We start from the raw sequence: 22,586 nt of genomic DNA on the forward strand, positions 1-22,586 counted from the left end.
AGCAGCGATCCGACCAGCGATCTGACCTGGTCAGGATCGCTGCTGCATCGCTACATGGTCGCTGGTGAGCTGCCAAACAGGCAGATCTCACCAGCGACCAGTGAACAGCCCCCAGCCAGCAGCGACGTGCAAGCGACGCTGCGCTTGCACGGAGCCGCCGTCTGGAAGCTGCGGACACTGGTAACTAAGGTAAACATCGGGTATGGTTACCCGATGTTTACATTAGTTACCAGCGCACACCACTTAGCTGTGTGTGCAGGGAGCAGGGAGCCGCGCATACTGAGCGCTGGCTCCTTGCTCTCCTAGCTGCTGTACACATTGGGTTAATTAACCCGATGTGTAATGCAGCTACATGTGCAGAGAGCCGGAGCCGGCAGCACAGGCAGCGTGAGAGCTGCAGAGGCTGGTAACTAAGGTAAATATCGGGTAACCACCTTGGTTACCCGATGTTTATCTTGGTTACAAGCTTACCTCAGCTGTCAGACGCCGGCTCCTGCTCCCTGCTCGCTTCATTTGTCGCTCTCTCGCTGTCACACACAGCGATCTGTGTGTCACAGTGGGAGAGCGCCTTTGAAGAAAACGAACCAGGGCTGTGTGTAACGAGCAGCGATCTCGCAGCAGGGGCCAGATCGCTGCTCATTGTCACACACAGCGAGATCGCTAATGAGGTCACTGCTGCGTCACAAAAAGCGTGACTCAGCAGCAATCTCGGCAGTGAGCTCGCTGTGTGTGAAGCACCCCTAACTCTTTACATACAGGTCTCTTCATTTCTTCTGTCAATGAGGCCCACATGGTCATTTTGTAGGCAAATGATGTCAATGACGTGTGTCTTCCCTCTTGAACACATGACTATAGCCTCATGGAGTCATAGATGGCGATGTACATTATTAAAGTGAATGACATGCACCGCCCTCCCTATGACCATGTAGACCTCAGAGCCAGAAGAACTAAAAACACTGACATGGAGGAGTAGAGAGTTGAATAGCAATTTGTGATGTCTGCCCCAGGACCACAGTCTCAGGATAGCTGTCATGGACAGACTAGAGGTTAGGTACCCACTCATCAGGATCCCGAGAACCCTGAAACCCTTCAACCCCGTACAGGGATCTGGAATTACTACAGGGTCCAGGAGGTCGCTAGATGTGGAAGGCTGCAATCCAGGTAAGAATGGTCTTCAGGCAGGGTCAAAATCAGGAGGTACAAAACAGGGACAAAATCAGCAGGCAAGAGAGTTGTCAGAAAATCAGGCTGAGGTCAAACCAAAGATGGCAGCGAAGTACAAAACATGGCAGTCAGCCGAGTTGTCAGTGAACAGGTAGAGGTTAAAAACACGAGGATCAAAAGTTCAAGAGTAGAGTGTGAACCAGAGACACAGCAGTATACTACAAGACTATATCTGGCAGCGACCAGCAGACAGGAGGGGGAATAAGAAGGCTGTGGTGTCTTCCCATTGCCCGTGGCTGAAATTGGTAACTTCACCTGAAAGGCACACGCCACCACAGTCAGCCAGTGGTACTGCAGGTCCTAGTGAAACCCAGCTTAGAGGATGGGCGGACCTGCACCCACCAAAGCCACTGGTACTGACTCCTCCCCTATCACCAGCACTGCCCATGGCAATTATATGGCAACACCTGGTGATCGAAGCAGAGACGTGACAAAATGTTGGCGAGGTAACGAGTCAAACAAGGGCCTGGGACAGATGATATATCGTCTTATTTGTTATTTACTTCCATCCCCTCCATTTATCATGTTTTGAGACCACAGATCAGAATAGACCAATATTCACAGCATTTGGGGCATCTCGGATTCTAACCAAATTTATTCGGACCCAATCAAATCTTCCCAAAACCAATTTAGGGAGTTCTTTATGCACCTTTCTTAGGTGTATTGTAAAGGTAATTTCCAAAACACATCTCAACAGCATCTTAAGTTTGTGACTGATAATTACCCACCATTCACCATTTCCAAGATTCTTTCTCATGATAAAACCTTAGATTTACTACCAAACATAGGCTTAAAATGTGATTCATAAATGCGCCAAGTTTGCCGGTTACAGACTTACATGCTACGAGACAATGACACAGAAATCCACAGGCACAAAGCAACAGCGATACCAAATGCCAGAGCAAATCTTTTTTATTAACTGACTTGAACTTTAAAATTATGTTCTGACCAAAAATCAATAAAGAGAAACTGATTTAAGCTCATCCGAGTGTGAAAGGGTTTATTACCGGCGTGCATCATTGTAATGATGTGCTCTTAAAAATTTGTTTTCATGATATATTACATCTATTATCACTAAAAGGATAAAACCGCAAAGCAACACAAGGGATTAATAAATCTATTTAGAGGAAATGACACAATGGTCAAAAGCCACAGATTGGTTATGGTATTTTTTGATAGTTTTTGGGACATTTTTGTATTGTTGTATTTGTCATTTGAGAAATTCATATATAGATGGATTTTATTATAGATCTAACTATTTATAGTACTTTAAGCCTTTTTTTGTATCCAGTTCCTGCGATCTATGACACTTCTATGTGTACTACTATTACTACTTATATCAATGTAGTTGTGTTTACTGCCCATAGTTTTTGTTTAATTTACTTGCATTTATTTAAATCAGTGGTTTAGCTATTGATTATGTGGAGATTAAGGTTGAATGTGGCTCCTTTGCCATTTTTAATGTTTATCTAGCAATATAGCCTATTCATAGAGGAAGAGGACTTGAACTCTAGCGTCTCCTATTGGATGTAGCATCTTAATAGTCAACATCGACTCTTAACAAGCTTTGCTATATGTGTAACACGTACAAGCGACCTTAAACGATCGCAAAACAGACAAAATTGTTGGTTTTGGAGAGGTCGTCCAAACACCAAAAATCGTTGTCTCGTACATAGCGATGTTGTTCGTCGTTCCTGCGGCATCACACATCCCTATGTGTGACACCACAGGAACATCTCCTTACCTGCCTCCACTAGCAATGCGGAAGGAGGGAAGTGGGCGGGATGTTACGTCCCACTCATCTCCGCCCCTCCGCTTCTATTGGCTGGCCGCTTAGTGACGTCGCAGTGAGGTCGCTATGACGCCAAACGCACCTCCCCCTTGAGGGAGGGATTGTTCTGCGGTCACAGCGACATCGCTGACAAGATATGTGTGTGTGATGCTGCCGTAGCGATAATGTTCGCTATGGCAGCGAGTACCAAATGTCGCACGAACGACGGGGGCGGGTGCTATCGCGCTCGACATCGCTAGCAATGTCGCAGCGTGTAAAGTACCCTTTAGTCTCCTTATAACAACTTAGAACTCTCCACAAGGAAAAATGTTCCCACATTGACCCCTAGTCAGAGGCCACTCACTGTGCCAAATCAGATTTCCTAATGTGCACTAATGAGGGGCAAACAACCTGAAACATTTGTCTGCAAATGGAGTGTCTGCTTTAGCTTCTTATCCTAGGTCATTTGGCAAGGTTCAATGAATGGTCAATATTGACTTTTAGGATTGCTATTTCCAATAGGTGGCACTAGAGTTCTGAAGTTCTTGCTCTACTTACAGGCTATTTGCATTTTTTAAGTTTTCAGAGGAGCATTGCATGGCCTATAAGTCTCCCTATGCTGGCATGTTTATATGGTTTAGCTTCTTATCCTAGGTCATTTGGCAAGCTTCAATAAAGGGTCAATATTGACTTTTATGATTGCTACTTCTAATAGGTGGTCCTAGAGTTCTGCGGTTCTTGCTCTCTTCACAGGCTATTTGCATTTTTAATTTTTCAGAGGAGCATTGCATGGCCTATAAGTCTCTTTATGCTGGCTTCTTTATCTAGGCAGAGATGATTGTTTCAAGTACCCCAACTCAGGGCGGCTTTGCACGTTGCGACATTGCACGTGCGATGTCGATGGGGTCAAATCGAAAGTGACGCACATCCGGCGTCGCAGTCGATATCGCAACGTGTAAAACCTTTTTGATACGATGAACGAGAGCATTGTTATCGTATCATCGCTGCAGCCTCCGACATTTCCATAATGCCGGTGCAGCGACAGGTGCGATGTTGTTCCTCGCTCCTGCGGCAGCACACATCGCTGTGTGTGAAGCCGCAGGAATGAGGAACTTCACCTTACCTGCCGCCGGCTGCAATGAGAAGGACGGAGGTGGGCGGGATGTTTACATCCTGCTCATCTCCGCCCCTCCACTTCAATTGGCCGCCTGCCGTGTGACGTCGCTGTGACGCCGTACGACCCGCCCCCTTAGGAAGGAGGCGGGTCGCCGGCCAGAGGGACGTCGCACGGCAGGTATGTGCGTGTGAAACTGCCGTAGCGATAATAATCGCTATGGCAGCTTTCACTAGATATTGCACGTGCGACGGGGGCGGGACTATCGCTGCAGCATCGGTAACATATTGTTACCGATGTCGCAGCGTGCAAAGCCCGCCTCAGCCTCATCCAGTGTCAACTTTCTCTTCTTCATTGATGATCTAGCCTAAACATATGCTATCAATGCTTTTGTTCTTCTAGTATAAATTTTGCATTGACAGCTCATTCTATTAATAAAAATATATTTATATATATATAGGGGAGAAAACCCAAATTCACTGCAAGTTTACAAACTATCTGCAGATATAGTTCAAGCTGAAAGCAAGCTCTAGATGTCTTGGCCTTAATGCACCATTTTAAAACAAAGGTTACTTAGAAATCATTACTTAAAACTGTTAATTAGTCTATTGTAGTAAACAAGCAAACTGCATAATAACATCGAATGAAGAGTCTAGGTGAAGAAAACACTGACTACAGCTACATTGCTAATACAGTGTTATCCTGTTCTATTTGTAATGGCTGTTAAGGATGATACGGACACCCTGCCATGGGGGCTTCGCACTCCTTTGTGTAGATCACTTCGGGCGGGGGTGCAACACTTAGGGGTACTTTGCATGTTGCGACATCGCTACTACGATATTGTCGGGGTCAAATCGAAAGTGACGCACATCCAGCGCCAGTAACGACGACGCAACGTGTAAAGCCTAGATGCGCCAATAAACGATCACAATAGCATCGTAAATCGGTGATCTGTGTAGTGTCAGTCATTTTCATAATTTCGCTGCAGCGACAGGTACGATGTTGTTCCTCGTTCCTGCGGCAGCACACATCGCTGTGTGTGAAGCCGCAGGAGCGAGGAACATCTCCTTACCTGCGTCCCGCCTGCAATTAGGAAGGAAGGAGGTGGGTGGGATGTTTACGTCCCGCTCATCTCTTCGCTCCTCAGCTTCTATTGGCCGCCTGCCGTGTGACGTCGCTGTGACGCCGCACGACCCGCCCCCTTAGGAAGCAGGCAGGTCGCCGGCCAGAGCGACGGTCGCAGGGCAGGTAAGTGCGTGTGAAGCTGCAATAATGTCACAAGATATCGCATGTGCGACAGGGGAGAGTACTATCGCGCTCGACATCACTACCATCGGCTAGCGATGTCTCAGCGTGCAAAGTACCCCTTACTGTTCTCTTGCTGGTGGTGTCTATCACCCCACAGTCAGCCCCCGTCATAGACACAGTAGTGAAACACTTGACACTGGAGTTCTTTTCGCAAACATAACCTGAACAGTTTATTTTCTTTCTCACCGATATGACAGAAATGGCTTCACTCCTATGGTTCTGCTTCTGTTATTCTCTGGGGTTCTCCCTATTGGCCTATCACCACTATCTTGAACCTATAGACCGCAAGCTGCCGGGCCTGTGCCCCAGTTCCCCCACTCTAGTCTCGCCGTTGTCTGCTTCTGGGTCCCAACGGCTGTCTAGTCGAATGACTTCCCTTAGTCTGCTTGGGGTGAGCCATAGGCTCCGGACCTTACTAGTATACCTACGGGTTTCTAGACCAGCCCTTACTAAATGCCTCATCTTTAGTTCTCTAACCCTCCTGCAGTTCTGACTCCTCTCCAGGCCCGTCTCTCTAACCAACCCACTGGCCATCTGTCACTCCTCCCCCCTTGACTCTGCCCTTTCTTTTTACCTGGAATTGTCTAGCACTGCTACATCTGTTAAAACCTCTATCTTCATCTAACAGTTATCTGATGGATTCATTGCACTATACATCACACATCACACACACTTTATACCTTCAGGCCTTGACGCTAGGGGTGTGGTCTTGGTTCTGCAACTTCAGAAACTGCACTTCTCAAATAGCAGTACATTCAACTATATATATATATATATATATATATATATATATGTATATATATATATATATATATATATATATATATACTGTGTGTATATATATATATATATATATATATATATACTGTGTGTATATATATATATATATATATATATATATATATATACTGTATATAAATACACTTAATATAAAATTCAGTATAACACAATAGGAGTGAGGGTGAACCCAACCATCTCCTACAACTGGTGACAGTATTTCAGAAAACCAACTTTAGTTCTTCGGCCTAGTATTATTAGAGGGGTTACCCTGGACTTTTGTTATTTTTTACTAAGCATTACTAAGCAAACTCACTACCTGCCTGTTCTACCCGGTGATGATCATGGATCGCTCCTGGCAGCGATTCTCCTGATTCCGGAGACAGAGCTGCTTCTTCTCTTCGACTCTGCTCTGTTGAAGGGGTGTGACTGCTGATATCATCTTGATTGACAGCTGACTTCATGTTGCCTATTTTGGCGAGCCAGCTGTCAATCAGCATGATGCCATCAGGAACGCCCAGTGGACATAACAGACTGGAGGAGGAAGAATTGCTTTGTTGATGGAAGGTGAATATAGATCATCGTTGGGCAAAATAGGCAAGTAGTTAGCAAGTACCTGCCTGTAAGATCTTAGCGCTATAGGAAAATATAGGCAGAGTCCTGGATAAGCCCCTTAATTTTAATAGAAGAAAAAAATGTTATCCCCAGTTCCCTGCTCTGATTCATACCATGTACTATCAGAGCGTGAGTAGTGAATGATAATGCTCAGGGCTATAGAACAAGACCTTTCCCTATTCTGTCCCTGTAGTACACATAGTACCTTGAAAAGCAGTAAGTGACCTTGGAGTGAGGGAATTACTGAATATTCCAATGAACTTGAGAGATAATCTTTCTGCTTATTGAAAATAGCTTTGAGGTTTGAGTATTAGGTTTTCTATATTTATTATTACCCCTGAGGTTTGCTGGAAGTCTAAACTGAAATCTGGTAAACTCTAGTGTGGATATTAAAGAATCATGAGTGTTCCAATAAGGGATCAAACATGAATAAAGTATTAAAGTATTTAGGGTGTATGAGCCCAACCCACAGCACAGGCTGAAGCTCTGTGAGTAGAAAATGTGCTCAATTTACTGATATGAAAGGACACATGTCCGAGGAAAGGAATAGAGAGGTTTGTATATTCCTTAACATGAGAATGAGTAATGCTTGGTCCTAAGACACACATAAAAAGTAAAGTATCATCAGAAAATGTCCTACCCTTTAAAGGGATTTAAGGGAACCTTGGAAAACGCTATTTACCTGCAGATATAGGGTTAAGGCCGGGGCCACACGGAGACTAGTGCGATCCTTGCATGACACTTGGCTCATGCAGGCAGCACAGCGGGAGCCGAGTGTCATGCGAGTGTCATTGCGACTGAGGTCCGATCTTGTGATTGGACAACAGCTGCGGGGGGCGGACCGGGCCTGAGGAGGAGGGGGCCAGTGCTGAGGAGGTGAGGGAGGGATTTATCTCCCTCTCTCCTCCGTTGCCAGCTAATGCCATTCTCGCTCTGCACTCGTGGTACACTAGTGTAATGCGAGTGCAGTGCGATTTTTCTCTCGCCCCATAGAGTTGAATGAATGCGAGAGAAAGAAGGATCGCATTACAATCGCAGCATGCTGCGACTGTTTTCTCGGTCCGATTAGGGCTGAGAAAATAATTGCTCATGGGTGCTGGCACATAGGCTAATATTGGTCCGAGTGGAATGCGATGTTTTATCGCATTCCACTCGCTCCGATTTTCATGCCGTGTGTCTTAGGCCTAATATGCAGGATGCTACCTCACTGCTTCTCTTAAAGTGTTTCTACCAGAAACAAATTAACTTATTCTCCCCAGGAGCCGCCGACTTTCAGTCATTTATGCATACACAGAGCGGCTACAGTCAACGCCCAGTACACAGTCAGCGGCAGCTGTAATCCCGCACCCACACTCTGATTGACAGCTCTCTCTTTAGCACCTTTGTGCAGAGCAATCTGTCAATCAAAGTGCGGGGTGCCGCTGACATGTATATCGCAATGACTGAAAGCCGGTGGTTCCTGGGAGTAAATAAGTTCAATTCTTCCCCAGTGGTTGCATTTTCAGAAATATGACCGTGCAGCATTGTATCCATATATCTGCAGATTAACCCTCTATCTGCAGGTAAATAGTGTTTTCTGAGGCAGCAGGTTTGCTTTAAATCTGTTTTTTAAGTTAAATGTATTCAGATTCTTATGTTATATTTATGTTTTACATTTTTTGAGTAATTTATTTTTCTTATTATAATCTGTAAAAAAAAACTGTTAGAATTTTTGCAGTCTTCATACTCGCTATTGGGGTATTATGGACTCACAGTTCCTGCTCTTTCATGAAATCCACATGAACATTAGCAGCAATAGACTGTCTTACTCCCTACGTTTTGTATTGATTGAAGCATCTAATGAGCGTGTGTATAGGTGATTAGGTGTAGCAGGTTGATCTGTGACAACACCTATTGTGATTGCTGGATTCTATGTTATCAGCTGTGTAACCATGTAGTAAATGTAACCTTGACTCTTACGATAATAAGACTGCTAATCCACCTCCTATTGATTTGAATAGGAGGCAATTATGTAGTACCCATCCGTGGCCACTATCAGTTGATGTGGCAGCTCAGGAACTGAGCATTTCCGGTTGTTTGTTGCCGCCACTGCCACCGGAAGCAGCTGGTGGGTGGGGTACCAGATGTCCTAAGGATAGGCCATCAACGTAAAAGTAGAGGACAACCTCTTTAATTCACATTTTGGAATTGCAGTGAAAACCTCATCAAAACGTATTAGGGTACATGCCCATGATCTGGACATACTGTGTCCTGAACGTAGCGTGTGTTCACGAATGCTGTCCATAGGAGACCTCAGCTGCCAGCACTGCTGTGGACTTTAACCCTGCTGAGAAAACTCGGATCTCCGCAGCATAAATTGACATGCTGTAGCTCGGAAAGCCATGCTACAGATCAGTTTATGCTGCAGAGAAAAAAAGCAGAGTGGGCAGGAGATTTGTTTAAATCTCATACGCTGTGCTTCTACTATACAACGCAGCGTTTTGGATGCAGCCAAAATATGCTACGTCCAGAAGGCTGCAAACCCTGACCGTGGGCACGTACCCTTAGTTCAAGTCTACCTGCAGCTTCTGTCACCAGGATTTTCCCTTATGAGTTGCAGCAACTCCCTTATATACAGCATTCTAGGATACCGTATATAAGAGTCCAGGCCAATCTGTAGAATTTAAAAAAACACCTTTATTATACTCACTTAGGCCCGTTTCACACGTCAGTGAAAAACACAGACGTTTTTCACTGGCGTGTAAAACATGCACATGTCCCTGCGTGTGCCGAAAATCACGGCACACGTGGGTTGTCTAAGTGCAATCCGGGCTCCGTTCTCCGTGGCCCGTGATTGCACTTAGAGATTCACTAACCTGCGCCCGCTCCCGCTGTCCGTGGTGCTGAATCCTCCCGCGACGCAGCATCCGACCGGCGGTGACCCCTGCAGGAGCTGCTTCCGGGTCGGCTGTGTCGCGCATAATGAATATGCGCGACAGTAATCAGCCGGCACAGAAGGAGCAGGGAGAACGGGCTGCAGAGGACATCGCTGGACGCCGGGTGAGTTAAAATGTTTATTGTTTTAAATGCACGTTTTTCTGGCATGTGTTTCACGGATCACACCACTGCGTGGTCCGTGGAACATCAGTGATGCCAGAAAAAAATGGACATGTCTCCGTGCAGCAATCACGCACACGTGGGTACGCTGCACGGAGACACGTGCAGTGAAAAATCACTGACGTGTGAGCAGACCCATTCATTATAATGGGTCTGCGTATGTCAGTGATTCTGGTACGTTTAAAAAAAAGCACAAACGTACCAGAATCACTGACGTGTGAAAGGGGCCTTAGGGGGAGGTCCGGTCCGATGGGCATCGCTGGTGTTGGGGCGGCGCCTCCTATCTTCCTTCCATTGCTGTCCTCCTTCTAACCAGCCCCGTGTGGATGATGCGCCCTACATCATCCACACAAAGACCGCTATTGCACTCCTGCATATGTGTACTTTGATCTACCCTGCTGAGGGCAGATCAAACTACTGTAGAGCGCATGTGCAGGCGGTCTTTGACCTTAACTCGCACCTGTGCATTACAGTACTTTGAACTGCCATTAGCAGGGCAGCTCAAAGTGCGCCTGCGCAGGAGCCAATGTCTGCCTCTGTGTGGATGATGTAGGATGCGTCATCCACACGGGGCTAGGAAGAAAAAGGACAGCAATTTTAGCAGAGAGGAGGCGCCGGACACATATACAGTATTCTGGAATGGTGTATATAAGAGCTCACTGGTGGCGGCCACAGCTCATAAGAGAAAAACCTGGTGACAGGTTCCCTTTAAATCCTCGATAACCCTTCTGATGACCAACCTATTTTTTTATATCACTTGTTAGTGTTAATTTGGGACATGGATGTTTTGGACACTCTTGAATTGGTTATAATTCTGCAAACATATCTATAAAGAGAAAACATAGCAGATTAATATTAAACACAAATTGCATAAAAATGGATGAAGGGAGAAACATTGTGGAGACATTTAATTCTGTTGGAGATGGCGAGTCTCTTTTTATTAGCAATTATTTAATTTGAACGGTGATTACAGGGTTTGTTGTATTGTGTTTTATAGTTAAGTGGCTGGAATAATGGAAATTGCAAGTTACAAGTACATTTACAATTAGCTGGAGAATAATAAACTGAACCAGACTATTTCTTGGCCAGAACGGAGAAGAAGATCTGCTATAGTTTCAACCTACAGATAATGCAATCATAGTCAGTATACCAGCTGAGGTAGACCCAATACTTATGCATAATGGGACAGGGGAAAATCTGACCCAGAGTTGTATTATAAGTTGACATTGTGTTGATCATTTGTTTCAAGAGAGTAGATGAAAGTATGTAATCTCTTAAAGAAGATCTTTCACCAGATTTCACAATATAAACGTTTCATCTTCAATGCCCTTATGATGGAAGGTTTGCACTCAAAATTTCACAATACATGGCACCATTCATTCTTTCATGTACACGGATCAGTCATCCTGGTCCCTTTGAAGAGAAACAGCCCCAAAGCATGATGTTGCACCCCCATGCTTCACAGTAGTTATGGTGTTCTTTGAATACAACTCAGCATTCTGTCTCCTCCAACCACGATGAGTTGTGTTTCTACCAAACAGTTCTACTTTAGTTTCATCAGACCATCTGACATTCTCCCAATACTCTTCTGGATAATCTAAATGCTCTCTAGCAAACTTCTGACAGTCCCGGACATGTACTGGCTTAAGCAGGGGAGCACGTCTGGCACTGCAGAATCTGAGTCCCTGGCGGTGTAGTGTGTTACTGATGGTAGCCTTTGTTATGGTGGTCCCAGCTCTATGCAAGTCAACCACTAGGTTCCCCTGTGTGATTCTAGGATTTTTGCTCACCATTCTTGTGATCAATTAGATCCCACGGGGTGAGATCTTGCGTGGAGTCCCAGATCGAAGGAGATTATCAGTGGTCTTGTATGTCTTCCATTTTCTTATTATTGCTCCCACAGATGATTTCATCACACCAAGCTGCTTGCCTATTGCAGATTCAGTCTTCCTAACCTGGTGCAGGACTATAATTTTGTTTCCGGTGTCCTTCGATGGCTCTTTGGTCTTCACCATAGTGGAGTTTGGAGTGTGACTGTTTGAGGTTGTGGACAGGTGTCTTTTATACTAATAACAAGTTCAAACAGGTGCCATTACTACAGGTAATGAGTGGAGGACAGAGGAGCCTCTTAAAGAAAAAGTTACAGGTCTGTGAGAGCCAGAAATGTTGCATGTTTTTAGGTGATTAAATACGTATTTTCCACCATAATTTTCAAACAAAATCTTGCCAAATCAGATAAGGTGAATTCTGGATTTGTTTTCTCAATTTGTCTCTCATAGTTCTGATCTACCTATGATGTCAATTACAGGCCGACCTCATCTTTTTAAGTGGGAGAACTTGCACAATTGGTGGCTGACTAAATACTTTTGTTTCCCACTGTACAAGCTATTGTATAACGCCCTGATGGCAATGTATTCATCCCAGTCCTGGGGGCCTTTATTATTTTCCTTGTCCCTTTCCCATGACATGTACCTTTTAGTTACTTTTGGGAGGCATCATTGAGGTGACAGAGGATAACATCTCTATCTGTTAAACCCCTTAGATGCTGTGTTCACAACTGATCCAAGTATCTAAGGGGTCATAGTTAGTTCCAATCTTGTCCTTTTCTGAGGGATGTCAACAGTTCAATATCTCCAAGATGTACAAGTAGGTATAATAATAATAATAATAATAATGATAATATTAGCAAATACCTTTAATTAGAAATCTAGTATATTTCTTCTGTTTAGCTATCTATCTTGCCTCATGTGAAGGACACTGCAGCTTAAGTATCCACACCCTGCTCATTGCAGTGTCCTAAGAGCCATCTTTTCCTTCCCATACCATGCACCACTTCTCCCAGCCTAGTAACTGTAAGCTGGGACTCCTGGCCATGACTAGGCCTCGGAATTCATTGCCCATCACTTGTTGTGACATACGGATGTCCTAGCCTAGAGTGAACAGGTCAATAATGCGACAGTGGAAAGAAAAGGTCCGGACAGAGGCCAGTGACTATTGCTGCCTGCCGTTCAGTGCTTAGGGTTTCTTCTTTCTGCTGGATGAACCAGACAAGTGAGTTTTGAGTATAAATGTTTTTTCACATCTTATACTTATTATGCTCCGGGGGTCTCTCCAGTTTGTGGAGAATAACTTAACTCCAAATCAGAAAAATGTGTGCAATTTGGCGAAATTCAAATTTTGACAGATCCATCTTTCCCATTAGCTCATAGCAATGGATCAGTTAAAAATGATTGAAATATGGATGGAACACTGAAGTAAAAAGTATGACTTCCATGTTTCATCCGGATCCACATAAAATCTAATGGATTCCCAGAATGGATGAGAATAGTACTTGCTCTGAGTCTCATGGGCCGGAGACATAGACCTTTTTTTATATGGAAGTTTGTATAGATCAATGATACTATATACTCCCATGTGTTGTCTGAGAAAAATAACAAACAGCACTAGGATGTGTCCAATGGAGGTGTGAACGTGGCCTAAGATATAATTATTTTTCTTGTAGCAAAATACTTTATTGATTTTTTTTGGGTGCATAAAACGATCACAAATAGAACCTATACTACATTGCAATAGCATATAGCGTATACCTTTCCTGAATATTTACACCTCATGAACACTATAGGAATTGTATATATTGCCAGTTCTGTTAGAACTGGAAGGTGGTCTCCATCAGCGTTCATATTGATGCAGTGAGAAAATGAAATGTGCATCTCTAACTCCGTCGATCCATCCCTCTGCGTCTTATTGTTCTACTTTCAGCAATTCTGTGCATGTCACTGGAAGGCTTGTTATTAAATTCCATAGCTGTCCCTGTTTCCTGTGGGAGAACGTCAGACCAGAGGAGACCTGAAAGGTCTGTGATCGTTCAAGCATTTAGGCACGAATCACCGTTACCTTGGCAACTTTTTTCCATCTGCCCTCCCAGGAAAACCTATGCATAGATGTTCCACCTGAAAAGAGAACATACGACGCCATAGATACGGGTCCAAGTCATGCTGACTGGTACGGGGGGTTAAGGAACTGGAAAAAGATTAAAAATCTGGATGTGTGGTTTTTGTAATAGAAAATTATTTTCTAGAAGATTGGCTTTATGTTTGACGTATGGAAACAGTAAAATAGATTTACAACTGCTGCTGTGTTCAAGGAAAGAAACAAAGTCATCTATTAAGTGGCACAACATATGATACCTTACAGTTTACAATTCAGAACCATAAAATGAGATAGATATTGCTAAAAGGGGTTGTTTAGGAAATCTTTGTTCCTTCAGTTCTAAAAAATAACACAACCACTTTTTACTCTCCCTCCTGAGGTCCGGTGCTAAGTCCCCGACACGGCTCCCGGTGGCTGGTATTGACTGCGGTACTTGTGTCTTGTCGACCATCGGGCAGCCAGTCTTCGAGATCAGCCATTCTGCCTCCTTCAGAGCCACTGGAGGACTAAGACAAAAAAGGACCCCTGTGCAAAAACAATATGTGGGCCGTTTGTAGCCCAAGAGCTCTTAAAAATGCAAAATTGCACCTACTTTGGAGCTAGATATGGGGCCCCTTACCTTTTTGGCCCCTGCAGCTGCACTGGTTGCACCAATGATATGTCCACCCCTGTTTAAAGCCATTCAGCTCACTGATTGGCTGTATGGCTGTTGACATAATAAATGATTTGTAGTTGAGAACTAACATGAGACATTTCAATACTTATTGCAAAGAGATCTACTCCGGAAATGAAAAATAAAGAAACAAAGCAAAACAGCCAAAGAAAAGAGTTTACTTGAATTTGTGTCAATTGACGAAAAATCTGTATATATATATATATATATATATATATATATACAGTGCCTACAAGTAGTATTCAACCCCCTGCAGATTTAGCAGGTTTGATAAGATGCAAATAAGTTAGAGCCTGCAAACTTCAAACAAGAGCTGGATTTATTAACAGATGCATAAATCTTACAAACCAACAAGTTATGTTGCTCAGTTAAATTGTAATAAATTTTCAACATAAAAGTGTGGGTCAATTATTATTCAACCCCTAGGTTTAATATTTTGTGGAATAACCCTTGTTTGCAATTACAGCTAATAATCGTCTTTTATAAGACCTGATCAGGCCGGCACAGGTCTCTGGAGTTATCTTGGCCCACTCCTCCATGCAGATCTTCTCCAAGTTATCTAGGTTCTTTGGGTGTCTCATTTGGACTTTAATCTTGAGCTCCTTCCACAAGTTTTCAATTGGGTTAAGGTCAGGAGACTGACTAGGCCACTGCAACACCTTGATTTTTTCCCTCTTGAACCAGGCCTTGGTTTTCTTGGCTGTGTGCTTTGTGTCGTTGTCTTGTTGGAAGATGAAATGACGACCCATCTTAAGATCCTTGATGGAGGAGCGGAGGTTCTTGGCCAAAATCTCCAGGTAGGCCGTGCTATCCATCTTCCCATGGATGCGGACCAGATGGCCAGGGCCCTTGGCTGAGAAACAGCCCCACAGCATGATGCTGCCACCACCATGCTTGACTGTAGGGATGGTATTCTTGGGGTCGTATGCAGTGCCATCCAGTCTCCAAACGTCACGTGTGTGGTTGGCACCAAAGATCTCAATCTTGGTCTCATCAGACCAGAGAACCTTGAACCAGTCTGTCTCAGAGTCCTCCAAGTGATCATGACCAAACTGTAGAGGAGCCTTGACATGACGCGTTGAAAGTAAAGGTACCTTACAGGCTCGTCTGGAACGGAGACCATTGCGGTGGAGTACGTTACTTATGGTATTGACTGAAACCAATGTCCCCACTGCCATGAGATCTTCCCGGAGCTCCTTCTTTGTTGTCCTTGGGTTAGCCTTGACTCTTCGGACAAGCCTGGCCTCGGCACGGGTGGAAACTTTCAAAGGCTGTCCAGGCCGTGGAAGGCTAACAGTAGTTCCATAAGCCTTCCACTTCCGGATGATGCTCCCAACAGAGCAGACAGGTAGGCCCAACTCCTTGGAAAGGGTTTTGTACCCCTTGCCAGCCTTGTGACCCTCCACGATCTTGTCTCTGATGGCCTTGGAATGCTCCTTTGTCTTTCCCATGTTGACCAAGTATGAGTGCTGTTCACAAGTTTGGGGAGGGTCTTAATTAGTCAGAAAAGGCTGGAAAAAGAGATAATTAATCCAAACATGTGAAGCTCATTGTTCTTTGTGCCTGACATACTTCTTAATACTTTAGGGGAACCAAACAGAATTCTGGTGGTTTGAGGGGTTGAATAATAAATGACCCTCTGAATAAACTTTTCACAATTTAAAAAAAATAAAATAAAAAAAGAAATAACATTCTTTTTTGCTGCAGTGCATTTCACACTTCCAGGCTGATCTACAGTCCAAATGTCACAATGCCAAGTTAATTCCGAATGTGTAAACCTGCTAAATCTGCAGGGGGTTGAATACTACTTGTAGGCACTGTATATATATACTGTATATATTTTATATAGATATTTATATATATTGTGTTTCAATAAGAAATTGGAAAACAAGTCACCCATTACATTACAATCATAGTTTCCTAATTTTGCGTTTACAAACCCTATCTGCTGTGAAATCAAATAGGCTTTTATTGTGACAGCCTACATTTTGTTCATTATCTCAGTCTATGCCATATGGTCTAAAGCAGGAACATCTTAAGTGGAAAGATAATAGATGTCTTGGTGAATCAAAAGGCATGAAACAAATGTTATAGGAATCCAAGACACCCCTTTCCTTGTTCCCGTGTACGCTGCCCTTGAAATGCCCCCACTGCGGTCAAGACGGCATGAGAAGAGCTGGGTCTAACGTTCCTGCCCATAATTAAATTTATTCTGAGATGTGTGTGAGCTGTCTCTGAGGACGCCATTTTAATTTCCTACCTTCATGTAGCAATTAGATTTACGCAATTACAGCCCAAACAAAGAGCCCATTATTGCGCTGTGAATAGGTTGGCAGGATTAAGTAACAGCCAGCGAATTGTACAACGCTAATCAACAAGCGCACTCACAATTGTCAAGATGCTTTAACATCAAGTGGGCTGTTGTCAGGTGAGAAAACATTAAGATGGTGTCTGTTGTTAACCCCTCTGTTGCTGACCATGTGCAGACAAAGGGGTTTATAAATGGATTGCAACAGATAATATTGACCGGTAAATATTGACTACTATACTGGCAAATCTGAAAAGGTAGATTTGGAGAAGAAATAATTATGACAGATAATATGTTTGAAAGGAAATGTAATTGCTCTGATTTAATGTTTACATATTGATGTTGCGCTCTACTCCTCACTCTGTTCTCCCATCAATTGAAAGAGAACATATATGTGTATTAAAAACCAAAGAATGCAAGCTGTTACCTACTTTAGTCCTGCTCTGCACTAGCTCCATAGGATAGGGAGTGACCTATAAGTTGTTGATAGTTGAGGGTCCAACCCCTTGTGATTCTGACAGTGTGACTTTGGATCCAGAAGAATGGAACGTTGCAGTCCTATCTCGAATACAGCAGAGGTGCACATGCTCAGTCTCTCCTCCATTGATTGTCAATGGGACTGCTGGAAATAGCTAAGTATAGCTCTCGGCTTTCTCCAGCAGTCTACAAAACTGAGTGTACTCCGAGCTTGCTCACCTTCGATCCATCCAAGATGGAACTGTTCTTGAACTCAGGATTGGTAGTGGTCCCAGTGGTCAGACCCCCAGCAATCAGCAAGCAATCAACTTTCCTAGCATGCTTTAAAGAGAACCAATCATTATATTTTAATACCCCACCCTAAGGTCGTGTTTTGAAATGTGCCTTAATGCTGAATAAATCCTTACTTTACATTGAGAGATCTTTTTGCTGTTTTAGGGAAATCCATAGTTGAAATTGTATGCTAACGAGTTGCAAGTCCATTGGAATGGACACTGCACTTACAGCTCTCCTGCTCTTCTCTCTTTTACCTCCTAGAATTAGTTGCAGCTATTTTAACCCCTTCAGCCGCGGGGCACTTTCCGTTTTTGCGTTTTTGTTTTTTGCTCCCCTTCTTCCGTAACTTTTTTATTTTTCCGTCAATCTTGCCATATGAGGGCTTGTTTTTTGCGGGACAAGTTGTACTTTTAAATGAAACCATAAGTTTTACCATATGGTGTACTGGAAAGCAGCCATAAAATTCCAAGTGTGGAAAAATTGCAAAAAAAGTGTGATGGCACAATAGTTTTTGGGATGTTTTATTCACGGTGTTCACTATATTGTAAAACTGATGTGTAGGTATGATGCCTGAGGTCGGTGCGAGTTTGTAGACACCAAACATGTATAGATTTACTTGTATCTAAGGGGTTAAAAAAAAATCACAAGTTTGTCCAATAAAAGTGGCGCACGTTTTGCGCCATTTTCCGAAACACGTAGCGTTCTTATTTTTTGGGATCTATGGCTCAGTTATGGCTTATTTTTTGCGTCTCGAGCTGATGTTTCTAATGGTAGCATTTTTGCGCAGATGCTACGTTTTGATCGCCTGTTATTGCATTTTGCGTAAAACTTGCGGCGACCAAAAAATGTAATTTTGGCGTTTGGAATTTTTTTGCCACTACGCCGTTTACCAATCAGATTAATTGATTTTATAGTTTAATAGATAGGGCATTCCTGAACGCGGCGATACCAAATATGTGTATATTTCTTTCTTTTTTAACCCTTTAATTTTCAATGGGGGGCAAGGGGGGTGATTTGAACTTTTAAGTTTTTTGGGTTTTTTTTTAATTTTTTAAAACTTTTTTTTAATTTTTTTATTTTATTTTACTAGTCCCCCTAGGGGGCTATAGCGATCAGCAATCCGATTGCTGATCGCTATCTGCTGATCACAGCTATACCGCTGTAAACAGCAGAAATAGTCACTTTCTTTTTTGAAAGTGAAACTTCATAGCATCAGGCGTCATCACATGACCCTGTGCTACGATGGCAACCACCGAACGTCACGTGATCACTCACGTGACGTCCAGAGGGGGTGGCGGTAAGTAAAAAACATGGCCGCGCGCATATAGCTCTCGCTGCCAGACTTTGGCAGCAAGATCTAAGGGGTTAATGTTCCGGGTGGAATGCAATTCCACTCAGAACATGTAGGCACACATGTCAGCTGTTGAAAACAGCTGATATGTGTGCCGATCCACGCCGCCTGCCCGCGGCAGGGGGCGGGGCTTACCGGGACACGATCCATGACGGAAAGATCCGTCCATGGTTGTGAAGGGGTTAATATTATCTATGCAAAGGAATACAGTAGGTCAATAAGTCATGACTTATTGACCTATTAATACTATACCAGTGGCTATATTAAAAGAAATACAATAACCACATAATGGCTCGATTCATCAAGATCTTTGATTTCCTCGCCTGTCTTGATGAAGGGGCAGGGTGGAGTCAGATGTTCTTGGATCTTCAAGTGGTGCACACATCTTTGTGAATCTGGAGCATCTGATGAGTGGCACAAACACAATTTGCCCAAAGGGCAACTAGAGATACCCTAACTAAAGATTAATAAAACTTAACTTTTATTCCCAATTGTAAATAGAACAGATCAATCTAAAAATCGCGGCAAGTAGAGTAACCTAATGCGTGTACTAAGTCAACCAGATACTATATACAAGTGGACCACTGTCCTGCAATATTATCAGATCGGTATTGCTCTACTCTGCCTATAAAAAGCTAATAACCTCCCCAACATGTCTGGTTTCATCAGGAGGCTGAGGCTAACCTTATGCTGATTAAGGGTATAGATTGAGGTTTCAATGTTTGTTCTGATGAGTGACGTGCACCTTTGTACACTACATCAGAAAGCCTCCTCCAATGAGGGAGTATTTTGGTGGAGCTGCAAGAAACTAATATGAAAACACCAAAAGTTCAAAAGTTTTGGCACAACTCCAAGTTGCGCCAAAAGTCTCAGACTTTTGGCACAACTCCGAATTGTGCCACAAGTTTGAGACTTTGCAAAGCCTGTAAGCTATAATTCTGGTGTGAAAGCTTCGATGAGTTCGGCCATATGTGTTAAACAAATGTAGAACTTATGTAGAGGTTTTCTAAAATTGATAGCCTATCCTTACAATAGGAATCTTTATAAATTTAGTGTTGGGACCTCTACTAATCAGTTGTTTGATGGGAAAGTGACTCTCCCTCTAGTGACATTGACCTGCCTTTTTTATTATGTGCAATTCTGTACTTTTAATAGCTTTGTACCACTTTATCCTATATACGTGAATACCTAGTGTCACGCTGTACAAAGGGCTGGTAAGACTTAGTACAGCATATTACCCACTAGACGGCAGCAGAGTAGTGAAGGAGAGACAAAGTCACACTTTAACAGAAAGGCAGCTGAAGTACAGCAGAGTAACTTCAGGAGGCAGTAAACAGGCGAACCACCAGGGGGCATTAGAGTAGTCAAACAGTCAGGGTCTAGCTAGGAAAGTCAAGTCACTGCAAGGGGAGTATCCAAGTCAAATCAGAACACAGAACCGAGTCAGAAGCCGGGAGATCAGGTATGCAGAGGGAAACACAAACAACAGACAGGAGCGGGAAGTCAGGGACCGGGATAGGCAGACGAATGGGTGAAGAGTACAAGTCAGGACACAGTAGCAGGGAGGCAGGACAGTTCGGGAACACTCACCAGAACCAGTATACAAGCTGTAAGGAAGAAATATCACTGGCACTGAGCCATAGGTACAGAGGCAATATATAGTGTCCTAGGATCCAGAACGAGGCAAGGGAAGTTAACCCCTGACATGACCAGGCCAGAGCTGGGTGTAACCAGCAGCAGGGAAAAGCCAACCTGCATCATAACACCAAGCAAAACCACTAGTAAACCTATGAATTTGTTCTGTACAGAGAAATGTAAAGGTGAAGCAGATCACCAGTGGGGCATTGGGTTCCAGATTAAAATGATTGGCCTGTACAAAAGATACATCATCCATTTTCCACTGTTGGAAACGTCTTTAAATATATTGCAAAAGTATAATAAAACAGGAGCCATCTTTTAAAAATAGTTTTAAAAAAGCATAGAATATAGGATACACTGATTGCTATGGACAGTGCTGCTCGGCCCTTGTTCCACCTAATTGTGCACCTTTCATAGGTTTATGTTACTCACGCTATATATATTGAGAGGTCCCCGAGCAGAGATATATCGAGGATGAGCTGGCTTTATTTCCTACATAACTTTTTCATCTTATTTCTTTTTTTTTACTATCTAACAGCCCAACAATACACACAATGGTCCCTTAAGCCTTTTCTTTCTTTATTACTCACTCAGGCCATATAAAGTTTTAATAGTTGGTTTTTAATTTTAGTAGCGTTGTTGCAGGAAGGTTGAGGGCTCTATGAGTTTTAATGCAACGTACACTTCATTCCTCAACTCCATAGTCTAAAAATAAATGGTTTTCTTCGAATCCAAGGGTAATCCAGAAGCAGAATGACGGTGTAGGAGTTTAGTGTACTACATTACAGAAAAATAATCAACATTTCCATATTGCTGCTTCCTGCATATTTAGAGAACATAAGTCAGGCTGAAGGCAGTTAATGGGAAATTACATTTTTAGAATATTCTTTCTACTACATAACTAGACATTTATTAAAAATAGTGTGTGAAAATCTAGATGGTGAATAACATTTATCTCCCAGTGTGATACAATTGCTATAATGTTAGAGGCGAGAGTAAATTCCTATAAAGACGCAGGATAGGGAAAACTCTAGCTTTGGAGCTACATGAAAGCATACATCAGGGACATGCTTACATAACAATTTCATTGCAATCCCAACTGCCTAAAATGGGATTTGTCATGTTGGAAATTTTTCTCTATGGTCAGCCAAAACTACCTGTATATAGTAAGATCAGTCAAGTTTGGCTAAATGTTTACCATTGCCATGTTTCTTACCTTAGATGAGTCTTTGATTCACCAAATTAGTCTGGAATGTTGACATCTAGATGATCAGATGGACAATTGACCAGTTAGTTTAGCGCAATCAAAAACGTATGTGTATAATTAGTTTAAAGGGGTTGTCCACTGCTAGGACAACCACTTCTGATTCCACTTGTTTCCCAAGTTAAAATAAAAGACTCTCTCGTTCTGGTGCCATTCCGGCATTGACGTTAACTACGGTTCACGGCTCATGTGACATTGTCATGTCACTCGAGACCCGTGTTCAATCCCGGCCGGCTTTCCTCTCCACGCCTTCAGATCAAATAAGTTGATCAACAGGAAGTGATGCTGCGGCTGCCACTCACTTTCTGGTTGATTGCTCATTTGATCCGATAGCGTGGAGAGAGGAGCTGGCAGTGATTGGACGCAGGGCTTGCGTGATGTCACAATGTCATGAGAGCCCCCAACCTCGGTTACCGACTGCGCTGGAATGGTGCCAAAATGGGAGGTGAGTATGGTTTTTTTTATTTTAACTGAAAGAATCAAGCAGAATCAGAAGGAGTTGTCCTAGTATGGAAAACTCTTTTAAAGTAGTTTTCCAGGACACAGCAAATTTTCTTCTGATGCTGAAGCATGAAGAATCCTAACAGTGTTTAATATGCACACTGTTAGGATTCTGCTCTGCTTGCTAGTTTAAAGGAGTTCTCTACTACTAATGTGACCACTTTTCATTTGTCCTAACTGTTCCTAACTAACACTTTCCTAATTTACTTCTGCTGCCTACCTTGCTCCTGTAAGCTGATCTCTCTGCAGCTCATATATTCCTG

The 22,586-nt window shown here is 43.2% G+C and overlaps 1 protein-coding gene across 2 annotated transcripts in view; it reads left to right on the forward strand.

Moving 5' to 3' along the window:
* The window catches only part of ERBB4 (erb-b2 receptor tyrosine kinase 4), a 1,420,891-nt gene that overhangs the window by 516,036 nt on the left and 882,269 nt on the right, over positions 1-22,586 (forward strand). The window lies entirely within an intron of this gene.

Source organism: Anomaloglossus baeobatrachus, chromosome 7 (assembly GCF_048569485.1).
Source record: "Anomaloglossus baeobatrachus isolate aAnoBae1 chromosome 7, aAnoBae1.hap1, whole genome shotgun sequence".
Classification (NCBI taxonomy): Eukaryota; Metazoa; Chordata; class Amphibia; order Anura; family Aromobatidae; genus Anomaloglossus; species Anomaloglossus baeobatrachus.